Below are 19,227 nucleotides of genomic sequence, written 5' to 3'. Positions count from 1 at the left end.
GCGTTTGAAGTCAATATCCAGCACTTAATCCTCAAAGCTCCAGAAAGCCCTGGAATTGTAAAGGAGTTATGTGACTGTGTTTTTTCTTTAAAACTGGAGCTTCAATTAGAGGTAGAGATCTGCAGAAACATTCTGCATTACCCCGAACCATTCAGAACTAAAAAAAGGAATATCAGGACTTTACTTTCTTGCTCCATTTTCATATTATTATTGTGCAATTTTATCACTTGCCTAAAACCCCAAAAGGTTGATCCTGGAAGCATGTGAAGACTTTACATAGCACAGGGAGTGATTTCCTGATGCTTGATGCCTGGTCTTATGTGTTCATCATCTTGGCCGTGCAGATCCAGGCGTGGTAAGGGATTCCTTACTTGTCGCAAGAGCTGAAGCACTGGTCCGTACCACCACAGCACAAGTGGTTTGAGTGTGAATAGTGGTACATCTGGTTTTGATTGCCCAAGTATATATCATCATGCTGTTTAAGCAGGAGACTAGAAATTAACTAGCCTTATTACATGAGGTATGGTATTATCTGTGTCTGTGTGATCAAATAAACTTGCTTAAACATAGTTGCCATGGATATGCTGTGTGGTTCAGGGTATTGCTGGGGAGGGGACTGGACCCGCACGGGGCAGGCAGTCCCTCTACGGACTCTAAGTACATAAAACTACAGGGTTTTCTTTAAGTACAAAGAGAATTAAGAATATTTATCAAACCAGGTACAGTCTTTTAATTATGTACTTAGCAAGTACGCAAATTTTAGTTTGCCTGCAGTGAGGTATAATATCCACTTAAAATTTAAAAAAAAGAAAAGAAAATAGTTTGCTGGGGTGATTGATTTCTTGGCTGATGTTTCTTTGTCCAAAGTCTAGTAACCATGTAAAGGAAAAGATGCTTCTGAGATAAAAAGAACCAGCCATGAGACCAGGCTGTAAATGTTTAATTGTTCTTGAAAACCTAGTAGGATGTGTGAGAAATGAAAGGCACTTTTACATGGGTAGCAGGTGCTGAGATAAATAATTGCAGAGAGAACAGTGTTTGTGATCATCTTTATTAGGGGGAGTGTTTTTCATGTTCTCTCCTGTGGGTTTTTTTTCTTATCCATTGTGTAGAAATTTATACTGAGTTCTGAAGAAAAGTTGCCTTTTCCCTTTCTAGATCTTGGCAATTTCTTTTTTCTTAGTTTCAGAGGAGGGAGGCATTTGCTTCAGACTTGTCCATCAATATTGCTGCATGTTGGTTATCAGCTCTTGTAATGTGTCCTTCACCCAGGTCTAACTTGGAATGTCTTTACCTGAGCACATCACCCTGCATTGCTTTTACACTTGATGGAGAGAAATATGTATGCTTAACACATGACTTTCACAGGAGTTTTACACGTGTGCTTCAGGATGGGATGAATCTAATCTAGGAACTGAACCTAAAATATTCTGTTCAAGAATGGCACCTTGAACCAATGTGCGCCGCCTTTCCTCTGTGAGCAAGGGCTGGCATTGATTCCATTGCTCAGGAGCCTCTTGTTGGAGAGAAACCTCCTCTGCCTGTGGGCCCTGACCATTGCCAAGGAGGTTGTGCTGAAGGCTGAACTGAGTTTGAGTGTGAGCAGGCTGGGTTTGCGGGAGGGACTATCAGTGTTCAGCAAATCCGCTTGTGCTGGATGCTCTTGCATCTCTTGGTTGAAACTGATCTCTGCATCTTGTTCAGATTTTAAATTATTTTTGAATTGTATATTATCAGGGAACCAAGAATACTTTAACGTGAATTAATTTCTCTTGCTCAGAGCCATTCTGAAATTGTTTGAAATACCTAATGCGCCTACATTATCACAACTTCCCCAATTACTTGAGACTCATAGCATCTATGAGAAAATGCTTTTCTTTAATCTGTAGCTATTAACACTGGTATAGTTCTTAGCAGTATCAGCAGATGAAGAACAAAATCTCCTGTGAGCTCTGTACTGGTAAACATTGCACTGTAATGAAGGGCATGGGCAGGCCCTGGTCTTGGGAAGCCAGTAAGATTTAAGGCCTAACAGTTCCTAAAATGAAGCTGTGGGTGAGAGATGTGTCTAGATGGAGTATATCTGTCAAAAATGTAGGATCTTAGCTTGGGTTTTGGTCAGCACTGCCTGCACTTTAAAACTGAAAACAGCTTTCAGTACTGTTCAATTATGGTTGGGCTAATCTCGCTTCAACTTTCTGTTGAAAAATGTTAGATATTTGAAATGGTAATATATTCTTGCAAGTGAAGAGAACGAAGCTAGAAACTATAACATTGAGAGTTGCTTTTTGTCCAGGAAGGCTAATAAATAGTCTATTGTCTACCCCTGTGAGTAGCTGGTAGAAATGCCACACATTTGAACCCTACCAGTGAGATTTTCTTGTGCTATAACACTGGGTATTTGCTATCCTGCTTTCAGGCTTTCACTGTGGGAGCAGTGAAGCTGGCTGCTGTCAGGGCTGGCATCTGCAAGTCCAATCAAAAAGTGAGCTGAAATTGTTTCTCATTACGATGGGGCAGCTTTGTAATTTCCTGACTGACACTTAAAAAGCTATTTATTTCTAAAATACAGCTTAGCAGAAGAGGCAGAGAAACTCATGAAACATAAATTGAGATTTTGAGTGTCACATAGACATAAATGAGAACAGATTGCTGTTCTGATGCAGCTAATTGGTATTTCTGGAAGGTATTTCTACACTGATTGAAATGTTTAAAGTGAAACCTTATAATTAAGATGGTTTTGTCTTTTTTGCTAAACCACTGTCTAGCTTTGCAGCCAGTCTGTTACTGAAAGGCAGTTCTCCCACACCTGGAGTTTGCAATACAGTAGTTATCTGTGTAGGAAACTTTTGTACCTTATCCAAGCAGGAGGGAAAGACAATTCTTCCTTGTTTTAGGTCTGTATTCAAGAACATGGGATTGAAAAGACATCCTGGGTGACAGAGTCCTGTTTCTTGCTGTCACGGTCACCACATCATCCAATTCCCTTTGTAAAAGTATTGTACTCCATCTTAAAAGTAGCTGACTTGTCTCCATCGCCCTCTGTCCTGTCTGTTCCAGGACATCATTGCTCTACTGATGAGGGACCTGCTGATTTTCGGTTTAAAATCAACCACTGTGTTCCCATTTCTTGGGCCAGTGCCATCTTTCAGCTTGAGCAGTGCTTATTGCCCACGGTATTTCATGTCAGTGTACTTGTTGGAAGCAGTCACGTCCTGCCTCCCACTCTCTAATTTACTAGACTGATTGCACAAAGGCAATCTGTAACTCTCTTCTTGGGGAGATGGCTGCTCCGCTTCTCAGTCCTTCTGTTCATCATTTTAGCTTGGGTTCATATTCTTTGGAAGGTATGACACTGCTGGTCACTCCTCACAGACCAGGGCCACAGCACACCCACCCTGGGTGGCAGGGCCCGTGCCTCCGGCACGCCACTGCTCTCTGGCATACGGAAGAGCTTTGATAAATGACCAATCCCTATGTCATCAAAACAGAAGATTATGATAGTCATTTTCTAATTAAATCAGAATTAATCTTCTAATGCTAGAATGTGGTAGGATGAACTGTTGTGATCTAATTGCAGTGATTTATCTCAAAGTTAGAGTCATCTCGGCTGAGGGACAGTGGCTGTGCGATTGCATCTCTTCATAGGTCAGCTCAGGCCACCCACAGCCGAGCGGTGTCATTAGCACTCAAGGGTCACTACCTTTCTAAAGCAGATTGCTTGTATTTGCTTGACCAAAGCCCCTGCTTAAACTGATAGTGGTTAATATTAGAATTATTTATAGCCTTCTGTCCTATAGCCCCACACCCAAAGACCTCTTCTGATACTACAAAAAAAGCAGTATTTTGCATCAGTAATTGTCAGCTAAATAATGTCAAAGAAATACTCTTTTCCCCTCTTCACAAACATGTTTCCTCTCCAAATTACATCTGAGATTTGAGAGAAGCCAATTTCTGTTCTACAGCAGTGAGAGTTTTCTTTTACATTTTCACCTAAAAATGTCTGCTAGGGCTCAAAAAAGAGGTTTGCTTTTCAAAGAGATGTATTCCTCATTTCTCAACAGCACACAGCATCTTCTCATCGCCCCGTGTAAGCCCAGAATACCAGATAATAGTAAGAATTTATCTGTGAATAGGAAAGTACTGAAGCAATCTCTGAAAGGAACCTCATCAGTAAAAAAAAAAAACCCCAAACCCCAACTGCAACCCTCCTATCAAACCAAACAAAAAAAATCACCCCCAAAAGCCCTCAATAAGATGAACACGCAGCTAGATACATAGTAACTAGGACAATTCTGTAAGTAGATAATTTAGGAAAACTTGAAAAAGAAAGTAAAGTTTTCAGTAACTTTATGCATTTTATACAGACTTCCTACCTGACTTACTGCAAAAATATTACTGAAATGAATTTTGAGATGATGTCCTAATTCCCTTAGAGGTAAGGTGACTGACCAAACTCTTGCTATTCTAACTATGCTACTTCATGGTCCAGTATGTTTTGTTGTATGGCAATATCAGGATGACTCACTAACAGTAAAAAAAAAAAAACCAATGCAATTGAATCAGACCAGTTCACAAAGACAAGTTCCGCTCCTTTTATAGCAATGGAATGCAATCCCTGTGTGATATAAAGGAAAATGTATTAAGGTAACTTAAATACACTACTAGTACTTCTCGTGAAGTGATTCATTTATATAATTCCCTAAAATTTCAAACATAGGATCATTCAGAGTAGTAAGGGAAAAACAGATGAAAATGTGGTGACAGGTGATTATTTGCCCTCCAGTTTTCTCTGGGCAAAGATGTCTGAAGTGATTATTAAAAAATATCAAGCTTTGTCAGCTGACAATTGCATGCTTGTAAAGTGCTAAATGATTTTTTCTGACTACGGTATTTGGAAATGGGGCATAAGGAGAATTGTGTCCAGTTGTCTCTCAGTCCCAGTTCAGTGTTATTTCTTCAAACAGAAAGATCGCTTTTTGTGATTTGGTCGATCACTGCCAAATTAGATGACAAATTGTGATGCGCTACTCTCCAGAAGGCTTTAGTGACACCTAACAACTGTGCAAGTGCTTTGCATGGTTTGGTCAGTTATACTTTCATTTGGGTTTGCTCCACATCTCTTGCTACAGCTCAGAATATCTGGCTGGTTTTTCCTAGCTGAAGCTTAACTAAATTTTTCCTTCCTGTGGCTATAAAACTGAAATAATAGGATTAGTAGGTTATATAGAAATAGGAAGAATAAAAAAAAGTAAATGATACAGAGCAATATGAATTTCAATTTAGGGAAAAATCTAGGAAATAGGTCTAGCAAAGCAGAATTTTTATGTGCTCACTGATGAGTGGAAGCATGATGTACATTCTGCAGCCAGGTTCCTACAGAAAAGCAAGCTGTGGATCTGCTGCTGCAGTGTGCTTCCCTTGAAGGGGGGCTGTTGGACCAGATGTGGTGTTTGTCTCCTCGTGCACTGAGTGGCAGGGCCTTGTCATCTCGCTTTTGACATCATATTCACATGTATATGCTGCTTGTACCAGGGGTATGGATTTGTTTTTCACTTTAGGTTTCTATTGTGGGAATTAGAAGAATTATCCTTCTTTATTGTCAGCCTATAAATAATACTAAGCTTCTAGGGTTTGAATAAAGTTTTGAGGTGGTTTGTGTTTGGGTTTTTTGTGGTTTTCTTTTCTTTTTTTCTTTTTTTTTTTTTTTTTTTTAACATTGTGGATTGAATTTTTAAAACCCTGATCTAGTTCTCTGCTCCCTTAGCGGTTGTGGGCCAATCCTCCATGACTTTAGTGAGAGCAGAAATAGCCTGCAGTAATGGGAAGGAATTGCCCATTTATTCTTTGAAAACTGCTTTTGGTGGCTGGATTTCCATGAGCAGCCAGTCTGCTGTTTTTACAGGGTTCATTTTGATGTTGACTCAGACAGTTATACTTTTTGCTTGCCTTTGTTTCATTTTGGCAGCTCAACAACTATGTATTTATCAGAAATACAGATAGAGATACTGGTGCCCTGTTTCCTTGTGCCTATTGGCAGCACAGGAGCAACGGCAGGGCCAGGAAGGTGCAAATTTGATGGAAGTGAAAAGAGAATAGTTGCTCTCTGGCAGTGAAGACCATACGTACAGCAGTGAGCATCTCTGCCAATGCAGTATCTGTGTAGGCACAGCAACATCCTTGTGGCAAGCAGTGTAGAAATAAGGCTTGGAAGAGGCCTGAAATTTCTGCTATGAAGCCTTTATGCCCCCTACTCTGCTCCAGTATTCTTTTTTACGATTTTTTCACAAACCGTATCTATCTTTGCATGTTAGCCGTGTTCGATCAATGAAAAGTGAGACAGAGAAACCATCTTTGTTAAAAAGCCACTTGTGCATTTTACAGCTAAGGGGAGAAGCAGCTGTTTGAGGAAGCCAATGGTATATGCCAAAAGCTAACTGCTCTTCACAGAGATGGGAATTGCTATTAATGGCACAGTCACTGCCAGCATCAGTACTTGCTCTTTTTATTACAAACTTATGTCTTCATTCTGATCATCCTTATGCCAATTTTGGATAAACTTCAGTGAAATGAGTTCTAATTTATGTATTATTATATAATCTATTTGATGTTTTCCTTAAATGGTATTGAGAAACCTAAGGCACTTGAAATCTGAATTGGTTAATCTCTGCATTGCAATTGATTTCTTTCTCATGATTTTTATGACATCGGCTCAGCTACAGAACATATGTAATTGCCATAAACTTTTAAAAAATGTTTTTGAGCTCATGCATGAAAATAATTTTGTTTGGTATAAATCATTTATGCACATTTTCTGATGCTCCTAGAATTATTTCTACTAGAAGCACTATTGCTTGTATGTCACTGGGAGAAGAAGCAGTCCTCACTAGAATCTTCTGTTGTGTAAAGCTGTGTTCCAGGTGAGATTTTGAAATACAGATGTGAAACCATCTTTCAGAAGTTATTTTTAATTTGTATTTTTCTTGGACTTCTGACTCTAAAGAGCCTTGCTTCTGGCAACTTCTAAGTTTTAAAAAAAGAGTTTTTCAGAATATTTTTTAACAGAATAAATGTCATTAAATTTTTAAAACAAAGCTGTTGATTCAATACTATTTTTTAAATATGGAGCAAAGTGTCTGATTTAATTTTCTAGATCAAATTTTAATTAAAGCTCTGATTTTATGTTTCATCTGGAATGGTTAAATGGATTTCTCCGTGCATTGCAAGTAACTGTAAATAATCCTTTGGGCTAACACAATTAGGCTTTTCCATCACTAATGTATTTGTTGAAATAATCTTTAAAACCCCCATAAACATGACCTGTACAACGCAAATAACTGGGCAGATGATCCAGTGTCCTGTACAAGTTACCATAAAACTTTATTACCAGGTCGTATTCCTTCATGAGGTCATTTAAGAACTGGGAATAAGGCACAATGAACTGAGCATTGAGAGCATGTTTTTATCTTGCAAATATTCTTGTGATGCTTATTAGTGGCACCAAACTGTGTCCCTGTGTGTTTAGCATGTGTGTATCTTCTCTGACAGCATAGTACCATCACACAGCAAAGGTTTTTGTGGCCAGCTTGAAAGTAGGGCAGTGTTATCTTTAGCCCAGTCTTTTTGGGGAAAGTCTTTGCAAAGCTTGCGCTCTGTTTGTCAGAGCATAAAGAAGTATCTAGATGCTAAGCCTGCACTGTGGTCTTTCTAGAGTGTATTTATTTCCTCTCCTATTTAGAGTTTGAACTATTTTGTGTTCGATCACAGCAGGTCATTGTTTCAGCTTTACATGCACAAGAAAAGCAAGGGAGGTTGACCAAAAAGTTCATTACATTATTCTTGTGGTTGGGTCATTATTTAATAACTTGGGTGATCTCATCTTGCTTGAGTTTCCTTTCCCATGTCAAATCAATCTGCCGGAATTCGCCATATTTACAGAATATTACATTTCATATATATTACATCTCATTAGAATGCTTCCAGAGAAATTAGTCCTGCAAATGACTGTAGACTTACACACAGTCATGCCTCTCTGAAGAGATCTGTATGGATTCTTATTCCAGGATGCGGACATTCCACATAGGACCCTGAACTCCTTATATTTCTTCTGGCTTTAGATCTCCATGGATAGCAGCAGCAAAAGTGGATGTACTCAAATTCATTAAGGGCTGCTGTGTATTACCACCTGTAAGTTGTACTGCCTGCCTTTGAGTGATTATAGAGTTAACACAGCTCAGGTAGAAACTGGTGGTAAGCAGCAGGGCATGGACATCAATAGGTAGTAAAAGGTACTGGCTATAGTAGGAGTTTCAGACTGATTTGCATTCAATACTGTGGGCTTTGTACCAGCAGCTGTAGGGCATTGTGACTGATAAAACCAAAGCATCAAGATGTGCTGGCACATGGAAACACTTAGTTGCTCTCTTAAAGCTGTGCGTCCTTTCCTTTTTACTGGAAAATCTGATATGAATTGCTGTCAAGTGTAAAGGTTTCTGCATGTCTTTCAAAAAGATCAAGTCCAGTTTATCTGCTTCATTGTTATTGATGAATGAATTTTAATTATCTGGAGTTGTAATATGTGAAATATAGGTAAGATTAAAAACAGTCTCTGCCTTCTAATTGACTTTGTGTTTTACTCTCGATTACTTTTGTTCAGTTATTGGATGGATGGAAAAATTACTTAGATACGTAAAATTCAAACTCATGTGGCATAACCAAGCAGAACAAAATTCTGCTCAGAGAAACATACAAATTGAATGAGATGATACACTTTAAATTTATAGTCAGTCTACCACTGTTCTGCTATAGTGTTTTCAATTACAAGAACTTGTCATTCACAACATCTTAGAATTTCATTCACAACACATTTGTTAGCTTTCTTCTTCTCAGTAAAACTTTCATAATATCACTAAATCACTTAGCTTGCTTCCTTTAATGAGCTTAATACAAAGCTGCATGGCCATTATCCTTAACCTGCAAGTTTGTGTGCAAACTTGTCCCCTTACAACAGGAAATTTGGGACAGTAACATACTCCTAAGGAAAGAGGACAGTTTTGGAGCCTCTTTTTATTAATATAGAGATATGCTGTTAACAGTCCTGTGGATTTTATATTTAAAGTGCGTATTTGCTGGAGTCAACTGCTGTAGGTTGAACCTTGGACCGGGAGAATAAATGAGGTCTGGCTCAGGTATAACACAAGTGATTTATGGCCTCTTGGGGCTTGCTGGGGATGGGACATGAAATGCTGGACTAGATTTCTGGTATGAGGTGTAAAACTGAAGAAAAGATGCTTGCTTGAAATGTTTTAATGATGTATTAATCACCTCGAGGAAAAATGCTTGTGAGCACATGAAGGGAAAAGTCTACTGAGTCTATGGAGAATTTTGTTCCTGGCTTTTAGGAGAATGTGCAATGAACTGTACATCTCTAACAAGAAAAATATCTAGGGGAAAAAAAATCCGTGACTGAATGACCAGGTCGAGATTTTCAAGTACTGGGAAGTACTAAATGCCATAAAACCCTTAAGTTTTCTTTCAGATTTATTTGATAATCGATTAATCTTTAGTACGCCATGGTTAGAATGATGGCTGAAGGAGCAAAGTACAAGGTAAGATCTAGCACGATTCAAATATACGTATCTCCCTTTCCTTGGAGTTGTTTATTTGGTACAGTCTTAACCTTTCCTGTAGCGCCACGCGGACATCCCTATTACACACTACAAAATGCTGCTATTTCTGACTGATTTCTTTATTTCTATCCTGAGAGATCATACTACGCAGGCAAAGACTCTATTTCCTGTACGTCACATTGTCATGTGCGGTGTCTCAATGCTAGCATCGACCACCCACTGAAATGGTCAGCTTTAATTACATTGACAACATACTGAAACTCAGGGCACTGTTGGACGTTAAACGTTACCTGCCCTGCACTTCACTTTCTGGAGCTGATGTGGCTTGGGGCAATGCCAGAGTTAAGGCTAATAAGTTTTACAGCTGTCCTGAAGGGATGTGCAGTTAAGTCAACTGTTTTGTAGATGGTGCTGAGATACTAAATAGCCGGTGCAATGAAGTCTCCCCGTAGGATCCACATTCTGCGTCAGCAAGTGACAAATTTGATCCCAGCAGATTTCCTCCTTTTGTACTTTAGCTAAAGAAAAATAGTTTTTTATTTTTACCATGGCTACCTGCAGTGTTAGCAGCTTTAGCAAATGGTGTAAGGTGGGGTAAAGAGTGGTAGGAGCAGCAAGTAAAGCCACTTGGTACATATACGGTCCTGTCTTATTTTCCAAAGCAAATTGGCATATGTTTTTATAGAGAACAACTGGATAACGAGCAAGACTGTGGGCAGGTAGAGTGACTAGAAGCAGCAGAATCAAGTGGGAAATGACCTTATGAATGCTAAAAGATTTTCCAAGTGGAGACAGGGAAGACTTTTATGGTTTGGGGTTATCACCCAGTATGAAATCTAGATTGGCAGAACAAATGTCTTGAAGACCCAAAGACAAGGTACTGCTGGGGCAAAATGACAACAATGCACATCAGAAATATGGAAATCCAGTTAGCAATGAGCAAAATCATAAGGGTTTTTAAGGTTTCAAACATCTGCAGTCTGAAAAAATCAGACTGGAACATTCAGGAAAACAAGTTTTCAGACAAACTTCATAGCTTGACTTTTTTTTTTTTCCCTTTGGAAATATTGTAATCACATTTTGTCCTTCAAAACATCTTTCTGCTCGTGGGAGAAATGAACTGCAGAAGAGCAGCATGCTGAGTGTGAAAGGAGTGAAGCTTCTCCTTACCACTTAAAGGTACCGCATCTTGATCTGATGATAGCCAAGTCTATTGTGTGATTACACTGAGGATCGTGATTTCATGGAAGGAGAAAAAAGGAAGAGAAAGGAGGAAAAAATAAAGCAAAATAAGATGCTTCACAGGAAACATTTCAGATGATTGATACCTAGGCTATTCATCTGAAAGCATCATCTGCCTTCTGCCATATAACAACCAGTTATTAGCGTTAGATGAACCAACCCCAAACCAGACAAAAACTATCAGTAATCCAAGTTCAAGTGCCTGCATAAGACTTTTGAAGTGCAGCCCCTGCAAAATGGCATGCCTTTTAAAATAATAGTTAGAATAGTTGGTCTTCCTTCCTTGGTGAGCCAGAAACACAGACAAAAATATGGGTAACTACTGTAGCAGACTAGTGGCACCTCAGTAGGATGCTGAGCTAGCTTTGAATGAGCAGGCAGCATGGCCCTGCCAGCACAGAGCTCAGTGCAGGTTAATTTCTTTGGCCTTATCGTTGCTTCAGTCTGCTTCTGGTTTCCAGGTTAAAGTCAGCTTGGAGATCTTTATCCCATGGCACAGACTCCAGTATAGCTGTTGGTTTCCAAGACCTGTTTATGAATCTCTCAGCCTTTTATAGGCAGTGGAGCTGTGACATTGGCCTGGGGTCTATTTCCTAGATACAGCATCAACCAAATTATTGACTTTGTTTTGTAAATCTGTGTGAAAGCTCAGAAGGATGGAAAATAGTGTGGTTTTTGCCCTACAGCTTTGCTTGTGCTGTCTCCAGGTAGAAAAAGAGTGTCTTTCATCATTAACCCAGAGCACCTAAAGTGGAGGTGCTTGGGAATCAAACTGCATTTTCAGTATGGGATGTGGCATTTCACTTCAGAAATTGGTTCCAATGATAAATGCGTTGACTGATCTGAAAAAGGCAATGTAGAGAGCTCAGCTGTGAGGATCAAAGATTTGCACTGTCTGAGCTTCGCTTTATTTTAAATCGTTAGAGACTCAGAAGAGTACAAAGGAATCCTGGGTGTGGGAAGGTGATGAGACACCAGGAGGAATGTGTTTAATTTAATGATGGCACATGGCTGCGAACCGGGTCAATCTGGCTGTTGGTTCCAACTGACCAGCACATGTTTGGATATTATCACCACTTATCTTGTTAACGGAGCCACTGCAGCTCTGGTCACCACCCCAGGAAGGCAACTGCAAGTTTGCTGGTGACTTCCAAACCTGCTGTGCTTCCAGATGGAGGAAAATCAAGGTCTGTATTTATTAATAAATGCAAGCTATGTAAATAAGAGATGGTTGAATGAAACTGTAAGTGATCAGTATTCTGCGCTCTGTGTGCCCAAAGGAGCAAGAGAAACCTACATATAGTACAGCCTGGAAAATAATAAAGGCAATTGTAAAGCTGAGCTTAGTCTTCTGGGGTTTCCTGACTTGTGAGCCATCAAAAACTGGCTTGCATATTGACTGAAAAAATTTTACATTTATTTACCTTAGAGTTGTATAGTCCTGTTTCTTATTATGACATGCTTTAGGGGGGGAGAAACATGGGGCAGAGAAGTAATAGCAGGCAAATGTGCTGACAGTTATGGAAAACTGAAGCTCAGTGGTGCGCAGTACTGATGCTCAGTAAGCCAGGATTACAGGACTGGTTTTACAAACAACTTGCTTGTTTTGATTATTTGCTTGGTGTGGCTACATCCCAAGGGACTTTTCCTGTTGCAGTGGCTGTGACAGTTGATCTGTGGAGGGCAGAGAAACAAATATACTTTGTGGCATAGCCTTATTAAATGAATGACAGGTATTTAGTAGTCAAAACAGCAGATCAGAAACAACCTATTTCTGTATTTTAATGATTTGAAAATGTCTTTTTGAAACTGCCTCTGAATAATTAAAGACCCTTATTTTGACATAAAAGAAAGACATTTGAATAACAGCATTATTTGTAAGATTATATTTAGCTTGGAAAAATGTGACAGATAAAAAGTGAGATCTTACCAAAACATTCCCTTCAAACACAAACTGCCTGGGACCGACTAATCCCCGTGAATCAGCCTCTACACGATTTACCTACAAATTGTGCAGACTAGCAGGCAAAGTATATTTAGAGGAAAAAATATTCAAGGCAAACTGGTTGCATTTAGTTGTTTTTCTTCACCTTTGTGTTCTTCAACTCCAGGGGAAAAAGTATCTTTTAAACTGAAGAAGTTGTTAGTCATTGCAGCTGATGAAAGAAAAGGAAGCAAGCAAACCAGTATGCAGTCAGCTGGAGGTTTTAATTCCTTCCCCTCATCGTTACTGACTTTTTCTGAGTATACAAATTTTTACATTCATGTAGACTCCTTGCTGATTACTCTATGCCCTGGTCAGCCCAAGTATATGTGCTTCACAGTCACTTCCTCCAGCTGTTCTGGGCACTTTTAGGGGCATTTGTCCTTGTGTCTTGCATGGCTGGCACTACACTACTCTGCAAGTTTCTCAGTGGGTCTTGGGACCTATGGAGATAACAGGCCTCCAACCTCCAATTTTTTTTTTCCAAAGTCTCCATATATATACATCTGTCTATCTTATATTTTACTTTCAACGACCATATCCCTCCCCTTGGAGGAAAAAAAAAAAGATACTAGGTTTAATATTAAGTTAATTTTTGTATCTTGACTATTACAAAACTAGTTATTAGGTAACAGCCCTTTTTTTTAACCTTTGCAAGGATTGCTTTGATGGAGTGAGTTGAGAGCTTTGTTTAATACAGCATATAGCCTGCACTAGGGTACAGTTCTCAGAGCGTCTAACTGATTTAAGACTAAATCTGATTCACCTTTATCTGAGCTTCATAGTTTCTCAGACATCTTGCAGTGAGACTGGAGCTTTGCTACTTTGCTTTCAGATGTTTTTTCTCTCTAAACTTCTAGATTGCTATGGTACATGTTTGGCATCTGTGATAGAAACCTTAATGCTGATTCCCCCCCCCTGCAATTTTCCACTGCTCCCCACCAATGAACTAGCATTACCATACAGTCTTGCTTTGGTTTTCCTCCTGAGAAGCTCATAGAGTTGGCTTCCATCTTGCACACCCTGCGGCTGGGCCTGTATTTCACTTGGCCATAGGACTGCCTGGGGTGTCTCTCCAGCAGCAGCTCGTTGGCCTGATTTATGATTCCCCATTTAACCACAAAGTGCTGGCAACGAGTTTCAGTCTGATTGGTTGATCTGTCTGTTACAGACCTCTTGCTCCCAGTCAGATGGGATACTTGTGTTGCCTGTCCACTGCTGGCCAGTGTTGCCAAATGGTTAGACTTCTGTTAGACATCTGCTGCTCCTCACCTCAGCAGCAGAGGGGTGATAGATAAAACTTGGATGTATTTGACCCAATTCTGAATTTTGTGAAGGTCTTTTACCATTACCTTGGTGATATAAATGCCTTAAAATATTCAAAGTGGTGCTCTGAGACCTCACCTTTTATGAGTGGACTTCCCAGGTGGTGTGGGACTGGCACACAGCTGTGTCAGCCACTGCCAGGAGAGCAGCCAGGCTGTAACCCCCTGGAAATGATCTCTTCTGTCTCAAGCTGCTGAGAGAAGCCCACTAATCTTTCATTTATTTTGCAGGATTCCCAAGGCTTAGTACAACCTAGTCTCTTGGAGTACTGCAAGTGCTTACATCCTTCTGGGCCATGCTTGGGTCTGTTTCTGGCTATGTCCAGAAAGATTGTATGAGTTAGCTACAACCTAAAAACCACTTTGGGAGCCATAGCTTTCTCTGTTTTGTCACTGCTATTTCCAATTTCTGAACATCTGTGACATAAGTTGAGAGAGGTTTAGATGAATATAAAGATTCTTGACAAACTGCTGTCAGATGAAATAAAAAGTCAGGTTTCTCTGAGATGAGAGGCATCTTCAGGACATGTTTTTCTTAAACAATGGGCTTCATTGTTGGTGAGAAGCTAGTGTCTCAAAATAAATGTATGTTTATCTTTCAACAATTACTATAATTGCATTGTACCACTGAAGTGTTTTTCAAGGTAGGGAGTTATACAATAAGGCAGCCTTTCAGTAAATTGAATAAGAAAGAATAAGCATAAAAGCTGAAATGATAAAACATTAGAGAGAGAAATGCTCATAATGCAATGTTGGTTTAGTTCTGGAGGAGCTAAAATCTCACTGCTGCTGAGTAATAATGTAGAGACAAAAGCCTTAAAAACTTAAATTCTGAATTCCCAATCCGATTATGCATAGGAGGGTGGATTTCAATGCGTATGTTCCTTGGTATCAGAAATGTCTCATTTTTCTGGGAATAAAATATGATACACGATGATAGTTGTCAATATTCGGTTGTCTTTTGCTTATGCATAGGTATAACACCCTGGCAACTTCTCCTGGAAGTCTGCAGGCAGCTGTTCCTGTTTCTGTCTAAAAGGACATGGCATAGATGGGGACAGGACAGGGATGAAAACTACTCAATGTTTTTGTTAATAACTTGGACAAAGAACTGAGAATGGCCTTTTCAAATGCTCAGAGGACATGAAGTAGAGAGGGTGCCACAAATATGCAGGAGAAAAAAAGCTCAGGATTTGAAATGATCTTGACAAACTGGAGGTGTAGTCTGAAAAGAATAAAAATTCATGAACAGGTACAAACGTAAAGTGCTGTGCTTAGGAATAAGGATGGCATGGGGAAGAGATGGCTGCGTAGCATTTGTACAGAAAACGATGATAGTTTCAGGGGAAGACTGTAAAAAGAAAAATCCTGTTGGTGGATGTAAATGAGATCTATAGCCTGGGAGGGAGACAAATGAGTTCTGCATTATTAAGGCTTCTAGAGTATCAGGTACCAAATCCTAAAGCACTTGGGTGCCAAAATCCAAGAAAGTGTACCAATTGAAGGCTGCGTAGAGAGGAAAAGAGAGTTGTTGGTAGTGTGGAAACACAACCTGTGAGGAAAGATGAAGTAAATTGATGTTCTTTAGAAAAAGAGAGGATTGAGAGGATCCATTCTTTGCACGTATTTACAGGCTGTTGCAGGGTGGAAGGGAACAGCTTGTTCTGCCTGACTGCTGTTGGTAAAGCAAGAATGAACAGGCTTAAGCTGAAGCAAAGAACATTCAGAGGTGCTCACTAGGACTTTTCAAAGGTAAGGATACTGAAATGCTAGCATAGATTGGAAAGACTGAAACCTCTGCCAGACTCCGAAGTCTTTAAGAACAGACTGCAGAAATACATGTCAAGAATAACATATGTACAGCTGGTCTTGCCACAAGGCACAGAAAAGTAATCCTTTCCAGGCTCACCATTTGGCCCTGTGGTCTGGTAATTTTTCTTACTGCCTGTGCAACTGTAATGTGTATTAGGCAACAGCATAACTGATAGCCTGTGCCTTTCCATTCCAGATTACATCATTGGGGAGAATAAAATCAACGGTGTTTAAGAGAAATTTACAGCAGAGGCAGAGGAAAGCAAGTAGTTGTTGAACATAAGCTGTGTTTCCCCATAGCTGCTTAGTGATTTGTTTTGATCAACAGAATTTCTTATATAACATGTTGACCAGACAGAGTGGTGAAGAGGAGAACAAAGAGGCTGGATGATGCTGTGTAGGTGGCAGAATTTATGATCTCTTGCCATAGAACAATCTTTCTGGAGTCATGTATACACATCCTTGGTCCCCTCCCCCAAATCTGCTATTTTCTCCACCTCCTTGCATTTGGCAGTTCTATCTACTTACAAATGAAGAATCCAGGATTACTTAATTGTTTGTGATGTCAGTAACCATGCGTCTCAAATGTCTTTTCTCATTCATCTCATAAAATAAAACAAAATTAAAAAACAAATTTCTGAGCTGCTTATTTGGGAAGTAAAAAACTAAACAGAGTGTGGTGGAGTTTGTGTTCTGCCTGCTCTGTGCTGGTGCGTGCTTGCAAGTCTGCTGCAGGAGTGAAGGCTGTATGCTCCCCAAAATCTGAAGCGTCCTTAAATCAAGTGTAACGGCTACTGCTTTTTTTGAATTTTTATACCTTTCAAAAAATGCTGGTTGTTTCCTCTATACCTACCTACCTATTAGGTAAGCTGGATTTACTGTTTTATTAGGTGAGTACCTTTTGAAAAGGTACTTTCTGGCAGTAAGATGAATTCAGCATGAATATTTGCTGGAATAAACAAATCTGTTGGGCTGTGCTTTCCATTTAATGGATAAATTGTTTAGTTCTTCAGTCTTTTGGTACTAGAGATTTTCTTTTGTTACCTTTTTATATAAGCTGAACAGTATTTCTCATTTTTCAGTGAAGACTCTGATCTCCTGAAGGTCTCTGTAAGAACTCTCAGTCAGATTCTACATTTAAAATCTATTATGAAATAGGTGAATGGCTACAAAATGCATAAAAATAATTGTTGGACAAGCTATTGACTGAAATACTTGAATGAGTTGTTAACATTTCACTATTTTGATGTATTTGGTTATGTCATAAAGACGACACAGTATCTCTCATAGTAAATTTCCTAGTAAATTCACGAAAGTACAAAGAAAGAGGATTTTAAAAACAGAAACATAACAATATGGGTTTCATAGCTCACTGGGAGGGATGTGTGAAATCCAAGCTGCCTTTTCACTCCAAAGTTGGCCCAAACCTTCTAAATTGTGGCCTGGAAGGTGAAAGATCATGTGTGGAAGTTTGTTTCTGAATTGGATTCCACTGGGTTGAGGGAAACAAGGAGTGAACTGAAAAGCATCCATCCCTGTTTGTTTGAGAAATGCAGAATTGAGATAAATAAAGCCAAGGCTTGGAGGGAAGAAATGGCAGGAACCAAACCCGATTATCTCAAAGCATGTTGAATCTCAAACCAGTTTGCCTCATGTATGAAAATGCCTTCTTTGCAAATAAACATTTCTGACAAGCATCTGCTCATTTAGCCATGACTTCTTCAAAGATAAGGAAATCAGGTAGGGAGTAGTTCTGTAATTACTAGTGTGAAGTAGGTTGTATCAAATTAACCTGTTTCTTGATCCTAAATTTGTTTGGACCAGGAGTTCTCTAAACACAAAAAGGAAAGGAAGGCAATCGTTTTCAGAGCCTTCTATTCTACTGTGAAGGTTGAAAAGAAAGTTAAAAACAAGTGGCTTGGAGTAGGTGAGGAGGTCAACTACCCAGGGATAGGAATAAGCTGAAGATGAAAGGGTTCACTTTGGTTTTCTTCTGCAAGTCAATGGTAAAATTGCTACAAGTTTTTGACTCACCAAAACAAGCCACAATTGCTCTAAAGTAAAACCTTCATCTTTAAACACCTGATGAAAGTAAGTGTCAGAAGGTGAGCTGAACCTCTACACATAAGGACACCTTCTGTCTCCATCGTCATGCTTTTGAGTTACCCTGTCTAGTCCTGTTTCATTAGACTTGCATAAAATTCACTCATTCTTTTTCTGGTAATTCCATCACTCTAAGCAGTACATAGGACTTCAGAAGTCTTGAGCTTCCTTTTCCCCCAGTGCTCTGTAGAATGACTTTAGGTTTTCTTTCATGATTCCTCACAGAGAATGACTAACATTCCCTTTTTTTGTACTCATAGAATCTCATTTAAAATCCGTTTCTTCATAAAAGGTGACACTTTCACAAAGGAAATGGTTTCAGACTCAGCTGAGAACCAAGCTCGCTGACTTAAACATGAGTCTCTCACTCCAGCCACAACTTTAATTTTGACTCATTTTTAGAATCAAATTTAATTGAAACTTCTTCTGAAGTTCTAAAATGTGCAGAAAATTGCCTTCTCTGTCTACAAATCTTCTGTCATTATCAATGATGAACAAAGAAGTTGTAGTGTTGTATCATGAAAGACTGTTTTTCAAGATGCTCTTAGATCAGAAGTGAAAGCCTGAAATCATGAATGTGAAGCTGTCAAGAAGCTTTTAGTCAAATATGACAAACCCAGGCAATTGAGAAATTTCAAATAAGCACCTATGCTTGTCAGCATTCATTCTTCTGGATACTTTTTTTTTAAATGGGACACTCAGCTGGTTTCTAATTTCCTTTAGAAGAGGATTTGGAAAAAGTTTGATTATAATCTTTTAAAAATGGGGATTTTAAACATTTAAAAAAAACCTGAATAAGCATTACCTCCTGGCCAGTTGGAATTAGAAATCTGTTGGCTTTTCCTGTTTTCCTGGAACACATCTTGATCTTCTCAATGGGTTTGTATTGCCGGTTCTCAGGCTGACAACTGTATTGTCTTCAAATATTTTCCATTTGATATTGGAACTAATTATTATGCAAACAAATCTCATTGCCAGTGGTGCAGTTTTCATTTTCTCACTTCAGAACATTTCTTCTTGACTTCAAATACCATATAGCATTCCAACTTCTCATTCAGATGGGAAGGTCTGAAACAGATGAAAGAAGAAATTATAGTCCTTCAGACATAAACATGCTGAAAAGTCCACATTT

At 39.2% G+C, this 19,227-nt stretch overlaps 1 protein-coding gene and 1 long non-coding RNA gene across 3 annotated transcripts in view; both read right to left on the bottom strand.

Moving 5' to 3' along the window:
• The window catches only part of EXOSC9 (exosome component 9), a 260,026-nt gene that overhangs the window by 87,561 nt on the left and 153,238 nt on the right, over window positions 1–19,227 (bottom strand). The window contains exon 1 of one of the 2 annotated variants that reach the window (XM_075751063.1): window positions 1,941–1,944. The exons of the other annotated variant lie outside the window; for it this stretch is intronic. The gene's annotated coding sequence lies outside the window, so the exon portion shown is untranslated. Of the gene's footprint in view, window positions 1–1,940; window positions 1,945–19,227 lie in introns of those variants that run through there. 2 annotated transcript variants of the gene reach the window in all.
• LOC142601647 (uncharacterized) overlaps window positions 1–19,227 on the bottom strand; it is a 195,592-nt gene that overhangs the window by 148,841 nt on the left and 27,524 nt on the right. The window contains exon 2 of the long non-coding RNA XR_012835181.1: window positions 18,901–19,163. This is a non-coding gene — a long non-coding RNA (uncharacterized LOC142601647). The remainder of the gene's footprint in view (window positions 1–18,900; window positions 19,164–19,227) is intronic.

The sequence above is a fragment of the Balearica regulorum genome, chromosome 4 (genome assembly GCF_011004875.1).
Source record: "Balearica regulorum gibbericeps isolate bBalReg1 chromosome 4, bBalReg1.pri, whole genome shotgun sequence".
Classification (NCBI taxonomy): Eukaryota; Metazoa; Chordata; class Aves; order Gruiformes; family Gruidae; genus Balearica; species Balearica regulorum.
Note: the sequence above shows the minus strand (reverse complement) of the source record. Positions and strands in the feature narration are given on the sequence as shown.